The sequence below is a fragment of the Labeo rohita genome, unplaced genomic scaffold, assembly GCF_022985175.1.
Source record: "Labeo rohita strain BAU-BD-2019 unplaced genomic scaffold, IGBB_LRoh.1.0 scaffold_252, whole genome shotgun sequence".
NCBI classification, from domain to species: Eukaryota; Metazoa; Chordata; class Actinopteri; order Cypriniformes; family Cyprinidae; genus Labeo; species Labeo rohita.
Window position 1 is genome coordinate 46,980 of NW_026128792.1, and position 16,276 is coordinate 63,255.

At 40.2% G+C, this 16,276-nt stretch overlaps 1 long non-coding RNA gene across 1 annotated transcript; it reads right to left on the reverse strand.

Annotated features, from left to right (window-relative positions):
* Positions 1-9,900: 9,900 nt before the first annotated feature.
* Positions 9,901-10,684, reverse strand: LOC127159808 (uncharacterized). The gene is made up of 3 exons (XR_007826567.1): positions 10,586-10,684; positions 10,347-10,450; positions 9,901-9,944 (listed from the first exon to the last, which is right to left on the reverse strand). It is a non-coding gene; the product is annotated as an uncharacterized LOC127159808 (long non-coding RNA).
* Positions 10,685-16,276: the final 5,592 nt, after the last annotated feature.

Genomic DNA, 16,276 nt, shown 5'->3' on the forward strand with positions numbered 1-16,276 from the left:
GACCTCTGGAGCAGGCTTGTGATCGGACGTGATCTCAGGGGCGGACTTATGAACAGACGTGATCTCAGGGGCGGACTTATGAACAGACGTGACCTCAGGAGCTGACTTGTGAACAGATGTGACCTCAGGAGCACAGTGTGCAGACCACACACACCAAATGGCAACCGCCATTACGGGAAGAGCAGCGGCGGGTGGCAGGACCTCCTTAAAGGTGGGTCTAGAAGGTATTAAGGCCATTGGGATGTTCGCTGCCCTCACTGATGCTAGTGGTGGGTCCAGCACGCCGGCCATCCTGATAGGCCATGATTTTGGGATGTCAGACGAGGCATGGCACGGCTCTGGAAGGTCAGACGAGACGTAACTTGGCTCCGGACAGATAGATGAGACATGACGAGGCACTGGGAGGTCTGATGAAACATGGGGAGGCTCTGGGCCATCGGGCAGGACGGGACTTGACTCTGAAACAACAGCAATACCTTGACTTGGCTCAATAAGTGCCGCTGTGACTTGACCAGATTCGTGAAGATCAGTAGTGAACTGACTTGACTCTTGGAGATCAGCGGTGACTTGAACTGGCTTGTGAAGATCAATGACTTTACTTGACTTAGGAACCACGACTGTGACTTTGCTCGACTCAGGAGGAGCGGCCCTGACTTCACTTGGCTTGTGAAGGTTAACAATGACTTTACTTGGCTCAGGAACGACAGCCTTGAGGTTGCTTGACGCAGGAACGACAGCCTTGACGTTGCTGGATTTGGAAGCTTGACTGGACTTGGAAGCTTGACTGGACTTGGAAGCTTGACTGGACCTGGAGGCTTGACTGGACCTGGAGGCTTGACTGGACCTGGAAGCTACAGCTGTAGCCTGACTTGACTCCGGAGCAGCGGCTGAAGCTTGACTTGGCTCTGGAATAACAGCAGCAGCTTGACTTGGCTCATGAGGATCTGCTGTAACCTGGCTTGGCTCATGGAGATCCGCTGTAACGGGACTTGACTCATGAACAACATGGCTTGGCTCAGGAACAACAGCTGTAACGTGACTTGACTCAAGAACAACATGGCTTGACTCAGGAACAACAGCTGTACCGTGACTTGACTCAGGAACAACATGACTTGACTCAGGAACAACAGCTGTAACGTGACTTGACTCGTGGGGAACAGCTGTGACTTGGCTTGACTCATGGAGAACGACGGCTGTGTCTTGGCTTGACTCATGGAGAACGACAGCTTTGTCTTGACTTGACTCTGTGTCTCGACCTGACTCTGTGTCTCGACCTGACTCAGGGGTAGCCGCCGTGGTGTGAAGGAGCGCCATTTTAGCTGCCCATACCGACATTAGGGGTGAGTCCAGCACGTGGGCCATCATGACCACAGGTGGCGTCCGGGTGCTGGCCACAGGTTCAGGAATGGCGGCTATCTTGTGGAGTGGCTTGGAGACGGCGGCCATTTGTGCAGTGGCTCTGGCGTGGCAGCCATCTTGTGCAGTGGCTCTGGCGTGGCAGCCATCTTGTGCAGTGGCTCTGGCGTGGCAGCCATCTTGACAGTGCTTGGCACAGGAAGGATGGCTGTAACTTGACTTGAGATAGGGGCGATAGCTCTGACTTGACTTGACACAGGAAACACAGCTTTAACATGACTTGACACAGGAACATGAACCGTAGCTTGACTTGACTCAGGAAACGCAGCTGCAACTTGGGTAGACTTGGAAACTTGACTCGACTCAGGAAATGCAGCTGCAACTTTATATGGCTCCAGGCGGAAAACTTGTTTGTGGCGTCGTGATCCGGCGTTACCGCCAATCTTCGAGAGGGGGGCGCGGCTGCCATGTCCGCGTTGTCGCGTTCCTCCTTCGCGATCCTCACAGTACACGGCGAGCCCCCACACGATAAGGCAAATTCATGAAAGCGGCCAGAGATGAACGCGGACCCTCGCGTCTGAGTCTAGCCTTTAGAGGCTCATTAATGCAATCGCAAAATATCTCCATAATGATACAGTCCGGGAGGGTGGAATGGTTAGCGATAGACAGAAACTCACGGATGTGCTGGTCGAGAGAACGTGATCCTTGTTTTATTCTGAATAAATAAATAATTCTGAATAATTTATTCTGGTGCCAAAACACCCTCAGAACCCAGAGGGTTAACCACCAAATCTTCCTGTCAACTCTGGCTACCAATAGCTGCTCGCATAAAATTCAAGGCAGTAATGTTTGCCTACAAAACCACCACTGGCTCTGCACCCCTTTAACTAAATTTATTATATCAGACTTGTGCCCTCTAGAAGCTTGCTTTCTGCAAGTGAATGGCACATTATTGTAACATCCCACAGAGGTACAAAATTACTTTCACAGACTTTTACATTAACTGTTTCCTCCTGGTGGAATGACCTGCCCAACTCAGCTGCCCAGCTGAGTCCTTAGCCATCTTCAAGAAACACATCTCTTCCATTTTAATTGCACTCTTCCACTGCTGGCCAAATGGGTGCCCTAAGAAGAATTGTATTGTTGTGTCCCCTCCCTCAAATATTATGAAAGAATCATGTTCCTTTCCTTGTTTATTTTAATTTTTATTCCCTGCAACCATATGATTATTATTAATTAACAAAACATAAAATGCAATTGGCTATACTGTATAAAAACAATGAGGCAATTAAGGAATGGAAACAAGAATAGTAAGGCAGATGCATTGGGTGTGGTAAAATTATTACTGACATTACAACATGTTATTAATGTCAACCAAAAAAGTCTCACAGGATTATAAACATACCTTAAAGTCATACATGGGTTTCATCTTGGGCTTATTTTTCTTTTGCTTTTTTTCCGGCGCCGGACTGCTGATTATGATCATTTGCAGTCAGCTGCAGTCCAGTCAGCTGCAAATATATATATATATATATATATATATATATATATCGTGGCAGGAGGAGCAAAACGACAGACACAGTGGGCGTGACGTCAGGCCTCGGAGAGGCTTTTATTAAACAAAAGTGTCCAAAAGGGGAAAATCAAAGTGTTCAAAATAAATAGGGGATCTGGTGTCCTCGACGTGCCAGGGTTCCGTGAAGGAGGGGCAGTGTTCAGAAGGGAAGGGTCCAGGTACCCAGCCAACATTTGTATGTGGGGCCCATATGGGTATGAACTGGCCCCCTTCCGTAATGGCCCCATGTTATCTGCCCACGTGGATTTCATATAGGATTGAACTTGTCACAAAGTGGGACCCAACTGGGCAACATGCACAAGACTCATCTTGGTCCCAGCTTTAACCCAGCTAACATTTGATTGTGGGGCCCATGTGGGTTTGACATGGGCTGAAAAATGGGCTCTATATGGGATTGTCCGTGGGTTCCATAATGGCCCCATGCCAATCGCCCACATGGATTCCATATGGGATTGCACTTGCCACTTGATGGGACCCAACTGGGAAACATGTGCAAGACCCATCTCGGTCCCAGCTTTAACCCAGCTAACATTTACATGTGGGGCCCATGTGGGTTTGAAATGGGCTGAAAAATGGGCTCTGTATGGGATTGTCCATGGGTTCCATAATGGCCCCATGCCAATTGCCCCCATGGGTTTCATGTTGCATTACACTTGCCAACAGGTGGGCCCCAACTGGGCAACATGCGAAAGACCCATCTTGGCCCCATCTTTAATACATGGGCTGAAATATGGGTTTTAAGTGGGTTTGTCCACGGGTTCCATGTTGGCCCAATGTAGGTTTTATGCAGGATTTACCTGGGCTTTAGGTGGGGCCCATCTAGGGATCATATGCAAAACCCATCTGGGTTCCATCTAAATATGGGTTTTACATGGGTTTGTCCACGGGTTCCATGTTGGCCCCATACAACTTATCCACTGTGGGTTTTATGTAGGATTTCACTGGGTTTAAGGTGGGGCCCAACTATGAAACATACACAAAACCTACCTAGGTCCCATCTTCAAACTCTATGTGGGAACTACATGGGATAAACTATGGCTTGCAAGTGGGATTAAAAAAACAAGTTTTAAAGCATTAGCATACAGCAGTACACAGTGAGATTTAAATCTTTTCAAATTTCAATTTTATTGAAACTACCCATCATATGCTATATTCTGATACTTAATTGTTAAAATTATGTAATTGTTAAAGTTAACAAACATTTTGAACTTGTATTTGAACCAGTGTTTACTGAAAGCTTTGAACATTTGCACATAAAAAAACAGAGACGGTAAGAAACAGCAGCAGCAACTATACATTTTTCAGTACTGCTTACACTGCAGACAGACATTTGTGCATTCTAGACCCTCAGTCCTCCTCTGTCTCTTGTCCCAGTAAACCATTTTGAGAGTTCCCTCTCAGATTCTTGCTGGTTGATCTTTGACATCAGTGCAGTCTTCTTAACAGCCTCTGCAATATATATAACAAACATATTTAAAAATAGGACATTTTAAAATTTTTCAGAAAGATGAGGTATGAAGATGCTGCCCTCCACTACAGTAAGGAAAACAACAGAGTAAAAGCAAAGGTGCTTGTTTACAGGCTATTCCAATAACTTTTCTATGATGTGTTTAGTAAACGTGAAATATTATGTTACTTACACATGTTAAAATACTACAAAATAATAACTTTTACAACTCAAGGGCAAGTAAATGACGACAGATTTTTTGTTTTTGTCAACTATTCCTTTAAGAGTCTCTGTTTTAATTAATCAAATTAGAGCTGCATGATTCTGGATATATAGAGAATCACAATTTTTTTTTAGTTTCAAACAGACATCAAGATTCTGAACATCAAACTAAAAATAAAGTGTAATTACTAGAAGTTCTGTACTAGAAATACTATGACTGCAGTCTATTAAAAATGTTTAATCTTGAATGATTTTTTTTTTTTAATGGTTTGAATTATTGATTAAATGACTCGTGAATATATATTGTTTCATTACTGGATGAATCTGTGTTTTTTAAAGAATCTCTTGAATGATTCAATGACAAATACATGTGTTTAACAGTCACTTGTCAGCACCTACTGGTGTAAAGTCACTGATATAATCTTTATCTGAATTGTTAACTTTGTTTCAAATGATTTGCTCTATTTTGATAGCTACTGTAGACATCAGTGATTATATCCAAACTAAACTTTTATTTCAGTACTTCTTCGATCATTTAAATAATTCTAACAGAAAAAAACGGTAAGTGCTGTTGAAAAAGTGTGACACTGTTTTATTCCTACACATGACAACTGCCCACTCTTATTGGATCAGTAGGTACATTGACATGAAGAACTGTATTGCAAAAAAGCTCCATGTAAACAACTCAATCGAAATAAAAATGCTCAAACCGATTTCAATTTCAATTACTTTAGAAAGGTAGGACAAACCTTTTCTAATCCATTACATAGGACATGTAAACACTTGATCAAATTGATAACTGAACTAGAAAAGTTTTGCGCATGTGTAATGAAGTAGAAATGACATGATGCACAAAATGAGCTGATGTTGTTGTAATATTATATTAAAGAACATAATAAATGACTGCAATGTCAATCAAAAATTCTCTTTCTACTTATCAACTGTGAAGTGGTGTAAGACAACGTTGTCCAAGTGACTGTTTCAGACTCTGATTTGCAGACACCTTGTTTTAAGCATGAGAAAGGGTGTTTTTATTGCTTTTATTGCTTTGTGGCTCATCGTCTCGTAATCAGGATTCAAAAAAGATAAGATGTTAAGTTTGCTTTTTAAAACAAATGGATTTACACCAGCTCTCCATGCTGCATCTGTTAAAATAGTTGCCTACGTCTCCTACGATTAAAATTAATGGCTAGTGCAGTGGCTGCGACATACGTAAACCTATCAACATCCATTGCCATGACTTATCGTGAGATGAAAAAAATTAAGTTTTAGTCTCAATATTTCATTAACATTGGTTAATGAAACTGCCGTAATTTCGCAACATTGTTTTATCGACAACATCGCAAAAGCTTTGTGCAAATCCATGATGGAAATGCAACTAATGTACTGTCTACACTGGATGCGACAAATCCCCGCTGGCAAACTGATGCCTCGTTTTATTAATGACGTACTGACAAAGTTTAAAGGGGTCATTGGGTTCCCATTTTCCACGCATTTATGTGATTCTTTAGAGTCTTAATGAGAAGTCTATAACATACTTTGGTTAAAATTTCTCAGTGGTAGCGTAAAAACAGCTCAGATGGTAGCTCAGATGTCGGGAGTAAATGATGAGTGCTACTATGTGCATTACTGCATCCAACAAACAGAACACCTCAATCGCTCAATCGGAGATAGTCTCATCTTCCCCTGCACTGGAGTCCAAACAATAATGGTGGTCGGACTGTTCTCAGCGCTCACTTAGGCTCATTTAGGGTGGGTTTAAGATAAGACTGTCATGTCAATCAACTATCGTGGGAGCGGACTTGGTCGGTGCGACATCACACCGACAAGACACTGACAATGACCTTATTTGAAAAAAGGCATATTACTTTGATTACATTGGATTTTTCCCATATTAAGATAAAAAAAAATACCACTGGGTGAATTTATATCATTATATGGTGGTTGTGTAAACACACTGTCAACACACATTTATGTTCAAACTTGTAAAAATGAGTTTCCGATGACCCCTTTAAATGATTTTCAATGGTCGCTTGGTCACATCTAGTGTAGACAGACTTTAGCTGTCACGCCATGACAACTGTCACACGGTGTTAGTCATTTACGAATAAGATTAAGTGGGGTTTGGATCAAGATTATGATCTTTAAATGATTAATCGTGCAGCTCTAATTTCTGATAATATATGTGTCTCCATCTACTTATGATAACATTTGAAGAGAAACATTACACTTTTAATTCAGAATCATACATATACATTGTATTAAATGTATAGTTCACTCAAAAATGAAAATTCTGTCATCATTTATTCACCCTTATGTTGTTCCAAACGTTGGTAACTAGACAGTTGACATGCCCCAATGATTTCCATAATATATATATTTTTCCTATTATGGAAGTTAATGGCTACTATTGTTTGCTTATCAACATTCTTCAAAAAAAATTGTCGTCTTCAGCAGAAGAAAGAAATTTATACAGGTTTGGAAAAACATAAGGGTGATGAAGGGTAAATGACGCCAGAACTTTCATTTTGGGGTGAACGTTCCCTTTAAGAAATTATGTAGAATCAAATTAAGCAAAATCACTACATTTAGTAAAATCAGAACATAAACGCTATATCACAAAAAGTCAGTGAATCCATACCAGAAGTGAGAGTGCAATGTAGCAGATAAAGGACAGTCTTCCTTCAAATTGACAGTGATCAGCTGGATCCTGGGTGAATCTGTAGTTGGGTGGGCCCGACGAGTTCTTAAAAATAATATATATTTTTTTTTTTTACCATTTCTTTAAACATTCTTAAAACATATTTAAATTGTACTGAAATTTGCCATTATAAGCCATTTAGGCAACATAAACAAACTGTCAGCTTTGAAACTGTTAGTTATGACCGAAACATGAACCTAATGCTTAACAATACCATCAGAAAAATGTGAATCCCCAAAAGAAAGACAAAGAGGATTCACAGGGACTCTTCCCATAGATATCACAGCAAGGTAAATACAACTGTATCTTAAAATAGCCAATTTGTACACCACAATTAAATCTACCATAATATAATTTTACCTGCAGTTGCATTTATCCTAATTTGACACATCTGAAGGCTGTGATGTTCTCCAGTGAATAAAATAAAGGACTGAAGATGGTGACAAATCTATTTCCCTTTATTTGTGCCACCTTAGAAAAAGAAAGACAACAGGGAAAAAAAGTTACTCAGATTTTCTTTCACCAGTGGAGGAAATGTCTTACAAATGTACTTATAATGATTATAATCATAATTCAGGTCTGGAAACAGTGGTTAAAACTGACTAACATTTTACTGTAGTCTCTGTATTGGGTGCCTGTTTTTCCTGAAAAACGTGTGCTTGATCTAAAAATGTGAACCAATATCTTATCATTAGAAGTTATCAGTATTTGAAGAGTCAACTACGCAAACATAACACTCTATCTATAATATAACACTCTCATCTCTCTTATATATTCCAGTGTTTTCGAGTGTAAATTACAGTTTAATCAATCGCTTCACTTATTCCAGTGCTCCTTTACTTCTCATGAGTTTGAGTTTTAAACTAAACATCAATACACACAAACACACACCAACGTCAAACACTAATTTACATTGAAATACGTGCTAATATCGCCAGCGCGCTAATACGCTAATCGCGATTAGCCTCTCCCTTTAATTTCCTCTCACTCACATTAATTAATTGTGGGCACAAATCATAACTTCATGATGGTTTGACTGAAAAATGTTTTGTTACCTTATATCGCCATATGATTTCGGGATCTCACACATCCAGTCTGGCCCTTCCTCTGTGTTCACATTCCAGCTTCTGTTCTCCGTTGACATCTTACAGTTCAAGTTAGTTTACAATAAGAATTTAACAGGCACATAATCAGGAACTGAGCGAGCGAGTAATCTTGCGGATCGGTAGCACCCACATCACTAAACTGATTAGTATATTTTCAAACTGCACTAGCAAAAAGGCGCGCGAGGCTGTCATTGGCCAGTTTCGTGAATGACAGTCAGATTAACCAATCCTGATGAAAGCAACCAGGTGAAACAACCAATAGAAATTGTTTCAGAGTGGTAACGGATTTTTTATTTTATTTATTTTTTATTTTTGCCTGTATTATTTGATTAACTGTGTTTTCATGACAGTATGAATAAAAATGTAATAGTGATATGTAAAAGTTCACACAGAATCTTACTGCTCTTGTGAGATTAGAACTGTATCTATTATAATTATTGCTACTAATGCTAATAATTAAAATTATACATATACATTTGGATTTTGAAGAGGTGTTTTGATCGAAATATCGTAAAATGCTAATAAATAAAATATTAATAATCATAATCATTCAAAAGGCAGATATTTCTTGTTAAAGACATGACATTTATTCAACATACAGATCTGTTTTTTTTTATTATCTTTTTTTTTAAGATTTTTATTTTTATTTTTATTTTTATTTTTTTTGTTAAAACAAATTTGAATGATTTAGCATTATACATTATCAATTTGTGTCAATGTTAAAACAGCAGCTGACATTATTTCAATCATATCTCAACTCTGAAGGTCAGTCATGTGCCGACTAGACTGAAAAGAAAAGTCTGTACTGTTGGTCCAAAAAGAAAACTGAACATAAAACACAATATGCTAACTGAATGAAACAGCACTTTATTCTGAACCCCTGTATCGTATGCTGCAAATACGATTTCTGGATATACATTTGATTTTTCCCATCAGAAACATAAATGTCCATTCTGTCTTTTTTCACTTGGGCTATTTCATTATCTGTTACCAACCAACTGATTATAAAACTTTGGAGTACTTCTGTGGAATCAGGCAGCAGCTGTTGCTATGATAATTAGCCTTCTGTAACCCATTCTTCATATTGCACAGTGACCATTTTCTGGATATTTTGAACCATTTGCATAGATTTTGAAATAATTATATGGAGATAAGCATGTGTTTGCAGGCCAATGCTGATGGCACATTGGGTTTAACTTGATTTGTATATTCCAGGACTCTTCAACTCCTGATTCATGAACTAGTCCTGAAAACTAAATGTACTACTGAGTTTAGTTCTATCGCTAACCAAACACACCAAACAAGCTAATGACAGTGTTCAAAATGATTTGTGAATTAGTGTCAGGTGTGTTTAATTAGTGTTGAAACTAAAGTCTGCTGTACACTGGCCCTCCAGGACTGGAGTTGAGGACCAATAGCCTATTGACCTTATGTAGCTGCATCCCTTTTTAGTCCTACATTTGCTGTCTTCTGGTTGTATTTCCACGTTATTTCCCCATTCAGAACCCATATAGAGGTAGCCTTTGTGGGTACTACCTTGGGCCCATGTAGGCAGCCTATATGAAACTGATTGTGTTTGCCCATGTTTTACCCATATGGTTTGACTAAGAGGGCCCCATATATGTTTCCCCATTCTGAACCCATATAGAGGTAGCTTATGTGGGTACTACCTTGGGCCCATGTAGGCAGCCTATATGAGACTGATTGTGTTTGCCCATGTTTTACCCATATGGTTTGACCAAGAAAGCCCTATATGTGTTTCCCTGTTCAGAACCCATATAGAGGTAGCCTTTGTGGGTACCGCCTTGAGCCAGCGTAGGTAGCCTATATGGGACTGATTGTGTCTGCCCATATTTTACCCATATGGTTTGACCAAGAGGGCCCCATATGTGTTTCCCCATTTAGAACCCATATAGAGGTAGCTTATGTGGGTACTACCTTGGGCCCATGCAGGCAGCCTATATGGGACTGATTGTGTTTGCCCATGTTTTACCCATATGGTTTGACCAAGAGGGCCCCATATGTGTTTCCCCATTTAGAACCTATATAGAGGTAGCTTATGTGGGTACTACCTTGGGCCAGTGTAGGTAGCCTATATGGGACTGATTGTGTCTGCCCATTTTTTTACCCATATGGTTTCACCAAGGGGGCCCCATATGTGTTTCCCCATTTAGAACCCATATAGAGGTAGCTTATGTGGGTACTACCTTGGGCCCATGTAGGCAGCCTATATGAGACTGATTGTGTTTGCCTATGTTTTACCCATATGGTTTGACCAAGAGGGCCCCATATGTGTTTCCCCATTCTGAACCCATATAGAGGTAGCCTTTGTGGGTACCGCCTTGGGCCAGTGTAGGTAGCCTATATGGGACTGATTGTGTCTGCCCATTTTTTACCTATATGGATTGACCAAGAGGGCCCCATATGTGTTTCCCCATTTAGAACCCATATAGAGGTAGCTTATGTGGGTACTACCTTGGGCCAGTGTAGGCAGCCTATATGGGATTAATTGTGTTTGCCCATGTCTAACCCATTTGTTAAACCCATATGGGCCCCGTTTGTGTTGCCCATTTCGAGCCCAAGCACTCATTTCCCATTTGTGACCCAACTAGGTCCCACATAGGGAGCCCATCTGTTTTTGCCCATGTGGGACCTACTTAGCTGACCCAAGTGGGCCCCAGATAAGATGCCTATTTTGAGACCATGCCCACTTGGTACCCATGTAGACCCAGCAGAAACCATGTGGGGCCCACATATACATGTTGGCTGGGTAAGGGGCAGAGTCCGGCGGCCACACTCGCTCCCCGCCGAAGTCCGCGGCATGAGTGGTAGCGGCTTCCTACAGCGGCTTCATCCACCTTTCATCACGGCACTTCCTGAGGTGGGTAAATCGGCCCGGCATCCTAGCCCGCAGCCGTCTGTGTGTGGCTTCACGTCCGGACCGCGGGTCCGGCAGCTCGTCCATCATTTTCGGCGGCGCTTGTCCCTCTACGCTTCCTTTCTGGACCCACGAGGACATCAGCGTGCATGCACGGGGAAGAGACCGGTCTCCCGGGAAGAGGCACGCTCGGCATTTTAACAGCGGCGGTGATGAGGCTTCATTCACATCAGGTGTGCCTCATCACACGCCGCCAGACCTGGCTGTTTCAGCGCCCCTCCTCTCTCGCACACCCACTCCCGTCGGGAGCCTGGTGAAGGGCGGCGATTACGGACGGGGTGACGATGATAATTAGGGGGGAGGCAGCCGACTCGTCACAATATATATATATGTATATATACAGTGCTACTTGAAAGTTTGTGAACCCTTTAGAATTTTCTATATATCTGCATATATATGACCAAAAAATCATCAGATTTTCACAAAAGTTTTGAAAATTGACAAAGAGAACCCAATTAAACAAATAGATGAAAATATATACTTTGTAATTTATTTATTATGAAAAATTATCTGGCGTTTAATATTTGTGAGTTGCAAAAGTATGTGAATGTCTAGGATTAGCTGGTAATTTGAAGGTGAAATTAGAGTCTATCTGTTCGGAAGTGTTTTCAGTCAAAAGGATAACAATTAGGTGTCAGTTTATGCCCTGTTTTATTTGAAGAACAGGGATCTATTAAAGGCTGATCATGTTTGTGAAAGTGAATCATGGCACAAACAAAGGAGATTTCTGAGGACCTCAGAAAAAGAGTTGTTGTTGCTCATCAGGCTGGAAAAGGTTACAGAACCATCTCTAAAGAGTTTGGACTTCACAAACTACAGTCAGACAGATTGTGTACAAACAGAGGAAATTCTAGACCACAGTTACTCTCCCCAGAAGTGGTCGACCAACAAAGATCACTCCAAAGCAAGATGTATAATAGTTTCCGAGGTTGCAAGGAACCCCAGGATAACTTTTAAGCAACTAAAGGCCTTTCTCACATTAGTTAATGTTGAAGTTCATGAGTCCATCATCAGGAGAACAATGAACAACCATGGTGTACATGGCAGGGTTGCAAGGAGAAAGCCACAACTCTCCAAAAAACATTGCTGCCTGTCTGCAATTTGATAAAGGTCATGTGGACAAGTCAGAAGGGTATTGGAAAAATGTTTTGTGGACGGATGAGACAAAATATAATTTTTGGTTTAAATAAAAAGTGTTGTGTTTGGAGAAAAAAAAAAAAAAACACTGCATTCCAGCATAAGAAGAACCTTATCCCATCTGTGAAACATGGTGGAGATAGTATCATGGTGTAGCGTCTGGACCAATCAGACATACATTAATTGTTACATTTAACAAATAGTCTTCAAACACAACAAGCCTGGAGCTCTGGAGACAACCCCTCCCCAAAGCAACTAACACCCCAAAAGGGCTCAGTTGCCAGGACAACGATCTGATAAGAGGTTTTATTGCCCAGAGGAATGCACATCTGCCCATGCTACATTTGCCATAGGAAAGACACAGTGACTATAGAAATAGACTCTTTCCTATTCATTCACAGACAAACCTTTCTTTGACCTTCCTATCACACATAGCCCAGGTCATTGTGTACAGTATTACTGCATTGTATTTTAATTTTGTTTGTTGTATTTGTATTTGTCTTTCTACTGTTTTATGCATGCGTTATGATAGATGACTAGTTGTATAACCCACCTATGTCATGTTTGGTTTCTTTGAATTTGTATTTTGATGATCTAAACGATGGTGTAAATTAGATGTTGATACCTATGCAACATATTAGTGTTTTAAGAAACCTTAGTAGTTTTTGCATCAACACCCAATCGAATTACATATGCAAAATACCATGCTTACAGACGAAATACCCATGCCCAAAGGTGAAAGTTACCATTGGTTCGTGGACCTCCTGGGAGAGGCCTCCCTCTCTCTTCACTCTCTTCACTCGCCTGCAACATCTCCCGATTGCTGCCCATGTGGAGGAACCCACGGGGAGCCTGAGCCGGCACAGGGCGTGCCCGGCGGGCCCGACAGGCCCAACATACAGAACTGTGGCTCTCGACCACAAAGAGCCAGACAGTTCCACTCAACCCTGGAATTCATCTTCATGACTCACCTCAGTCAGTCAGTGGTTCTTTTAGAACCTAAGAAGATGAGCTAGACCTCTTCAGGACTTCCCTAAGCACACGCCAGGCCTTGCGGCCTTATCTTTCCATTCCCCAAAGACCACAGGACTTCAGCTGGGTCCCTCTCAGCTCTTGGTTCTTCTTCACTTTTCACATGGGAAGAAACTCCCAGTCACCATCGAGTCAGAACATCTTTGGAGTTCATCACTCTTCGGACCCAGAAGAACGTGATCACGATTCCAAAACCACCACTGCTCCAACCATCAAGACTTTCACCAGAGACTACATTCGGACACTTGTTCAACGACCAAGGCAATGCAAGTATCGTACATTTAACTAAACAAAACAGAGGTTTAGTATAAGCTGTAGACAGCATTGATGGTTTCACTCAGGTGGCTAACTGACTCTTTTCATAGATTAATTTCCTTGTCTCTCTCTAACTGCTTCTCACTGACCATTCCCCCATGTATGAGTGATTTCATGTTTGTTTGTTTAGATTAGTTATGTGTTAGTCCTTCGTTAATAAACTATTGTGCACAAATTACATGAGTTCTGATTCTGATTCTGCCTTGCAAATTAATGTCCCTTTACGATTCCGATTCGAGCTGCATGCTCTAATGCAATGGTACTTTAAGAAAGTTATTTTCTGTGGCCAAGAAAATATAATTTCTTAGAGTTGATATAAAGATTATACTGAATGTTCGCTGGGCGAACAGATTAGTTGATGGAAAATTGATACTACTAAAGTTACTACTGGCAGCTGATATAAATAATTGTAATTATTCCTAATTAATTGTAATTATTTATATACATTTCCCTTTGAGCTAAATCGCAACAATGGTTTGGGCCTGTTTTGCTGTATCTGGGCCAGGACGACTTGCCATCATTGATGGAACAATAAATTCTGAATTATACCAGCAAATTCTAAAGGAAAATGTCAGGACATCTGAACATCATGAACTAAAATCTAAAGAGAAAGTGGGTCGTTACCTGCAGTTATTGCTTCAAAAAGGGGTTACAACAGATACTGAAAGCAAAGATTCATGCACTTTTGCACCTCGCAAATATTTAACACTGGATCATTTTTCTCAGTAACTAAATTACAAAGTATTGTCTTTGTCAACTTTAAGGACTTGTGTGGAAATCTGCTGATGTTTTGTGTTATATTTATGCAGAAATATAGGAAATTCTAAAGGGTTCACAAACTTTCAAGCAGCACTGTATATATATATATATACTTATTAAAAACAAAACTAAACAAACAAACAAAAAAAAAAAAAAAAAAAAGAAAAGAAAATATTTTCTGTAAAATAAGTAAATTAGCAAATTTGGTTTAAATGAAGGATTGCAGAAATGAGTACACCCTAGATTTAATTCAGCAAATGTATAATATTTTAGTACTTAACATGTCCACCATAACTCTATGTACACTGTGTGAGTGTACAAGTTCATGACAAAATGCCACATCTTTCTTTTTTAACTCCTGGAAGACGGCCTCCTCAAATGCCCTGGTCTTTAATGGGGAGTGTTGCTCAGCTTGTCTATAGCTCTTATAATTAAGTGAAATACATGTCTACTGAAGGATTTTCACCTTGGGAGAATGAATATCTTCATTGTCATGTTGAAAAATGCAGGGAATGAGGAAAGGGTAGCATCTTCTGTTTCAAGTTTTGGTATTACATCACACAGTGGTGTGTGAATTCATGACAGCTTTGAGAGTAGTAGTGAGTACAAGAGCTTTACTACCACTGAACTAGACACTTCTCATTGTACACCTTCTCTAGCAACACAAGAACATTTTGGATCTGAAATGACTGACTTGGTCTCTTGAGACGAGAGTATGGATTCCCAGAAGTCTATATTTTGTAAATATGGGCCTTGGAAGAGGTTAAATGAGTTTACTGTGCTTTGGCTACAGTAATTCTAGTGGTGACAACAACCATGCCACTTCTGCAGGCTGTGTTGTACTCTGTGAGATAAAGTGTCACTCTTTTCATAACTTTTGCTGACTCTGAGATACTTGTATGGTATTTCTCCTGTTTTTTTTCTAGCAAAAAAATCACTCATCACTTAATGAAAACTTAAAGTGAAGATCTGATTATTTCAGGAGCCTTGTCACAAGTCCATTGTTTTTGAATGTCTGTCTTACTTCTGCTATATTTTCACACTTAAAACAATAATTTGGTATTTATCTGCTACCATTATCCTCTTTTATGCTAAGAAATAAATCTCCTGACAGGTCTCTCCCAAGTGGTTCCACTGTTGCCAGCGTTAAATCTGAATATGATTCAGTAGGCTATATAACACTTTTATTTTTTTAATTGTCATGAAATTGCTAGTCTTTAAAAGTTTTTGTTTAATATGCTTACCTGTTCAAAAATCAAAAAAATACCTTAAACCTACAATATTTTTTATTTTTTTTCATACTCATTTTTGCAACATAACGTTTTATCACTTCGATAAGAAAATCTTATTTTCCAGAACAGTTTTGACATTCTTCTTTGGCAATTGATCAAGCAGGCTTGTTGGAACATCTCTAAAGAACCCTAACATGTATTCTAAGTAAAGAGTAATTGTTGAATTTGTTAAGTTTTAGAGTGAGTGTACTCATTTATGCTGTGCACTGTATATACAGTAACACTTTATTTTAAGGACCAATTCTCACTATTAACTAGCATGCATATTAATAGCATGTTGGCTGTTTATAACTATTTATAAAGAACATATCAACACCTTATTCTGCATCTTTTCAATAAGCAGCAAATTAGGAGTTTATTGAGGCAAAAGTCATAATAGTTAACAGTTAGTTAAT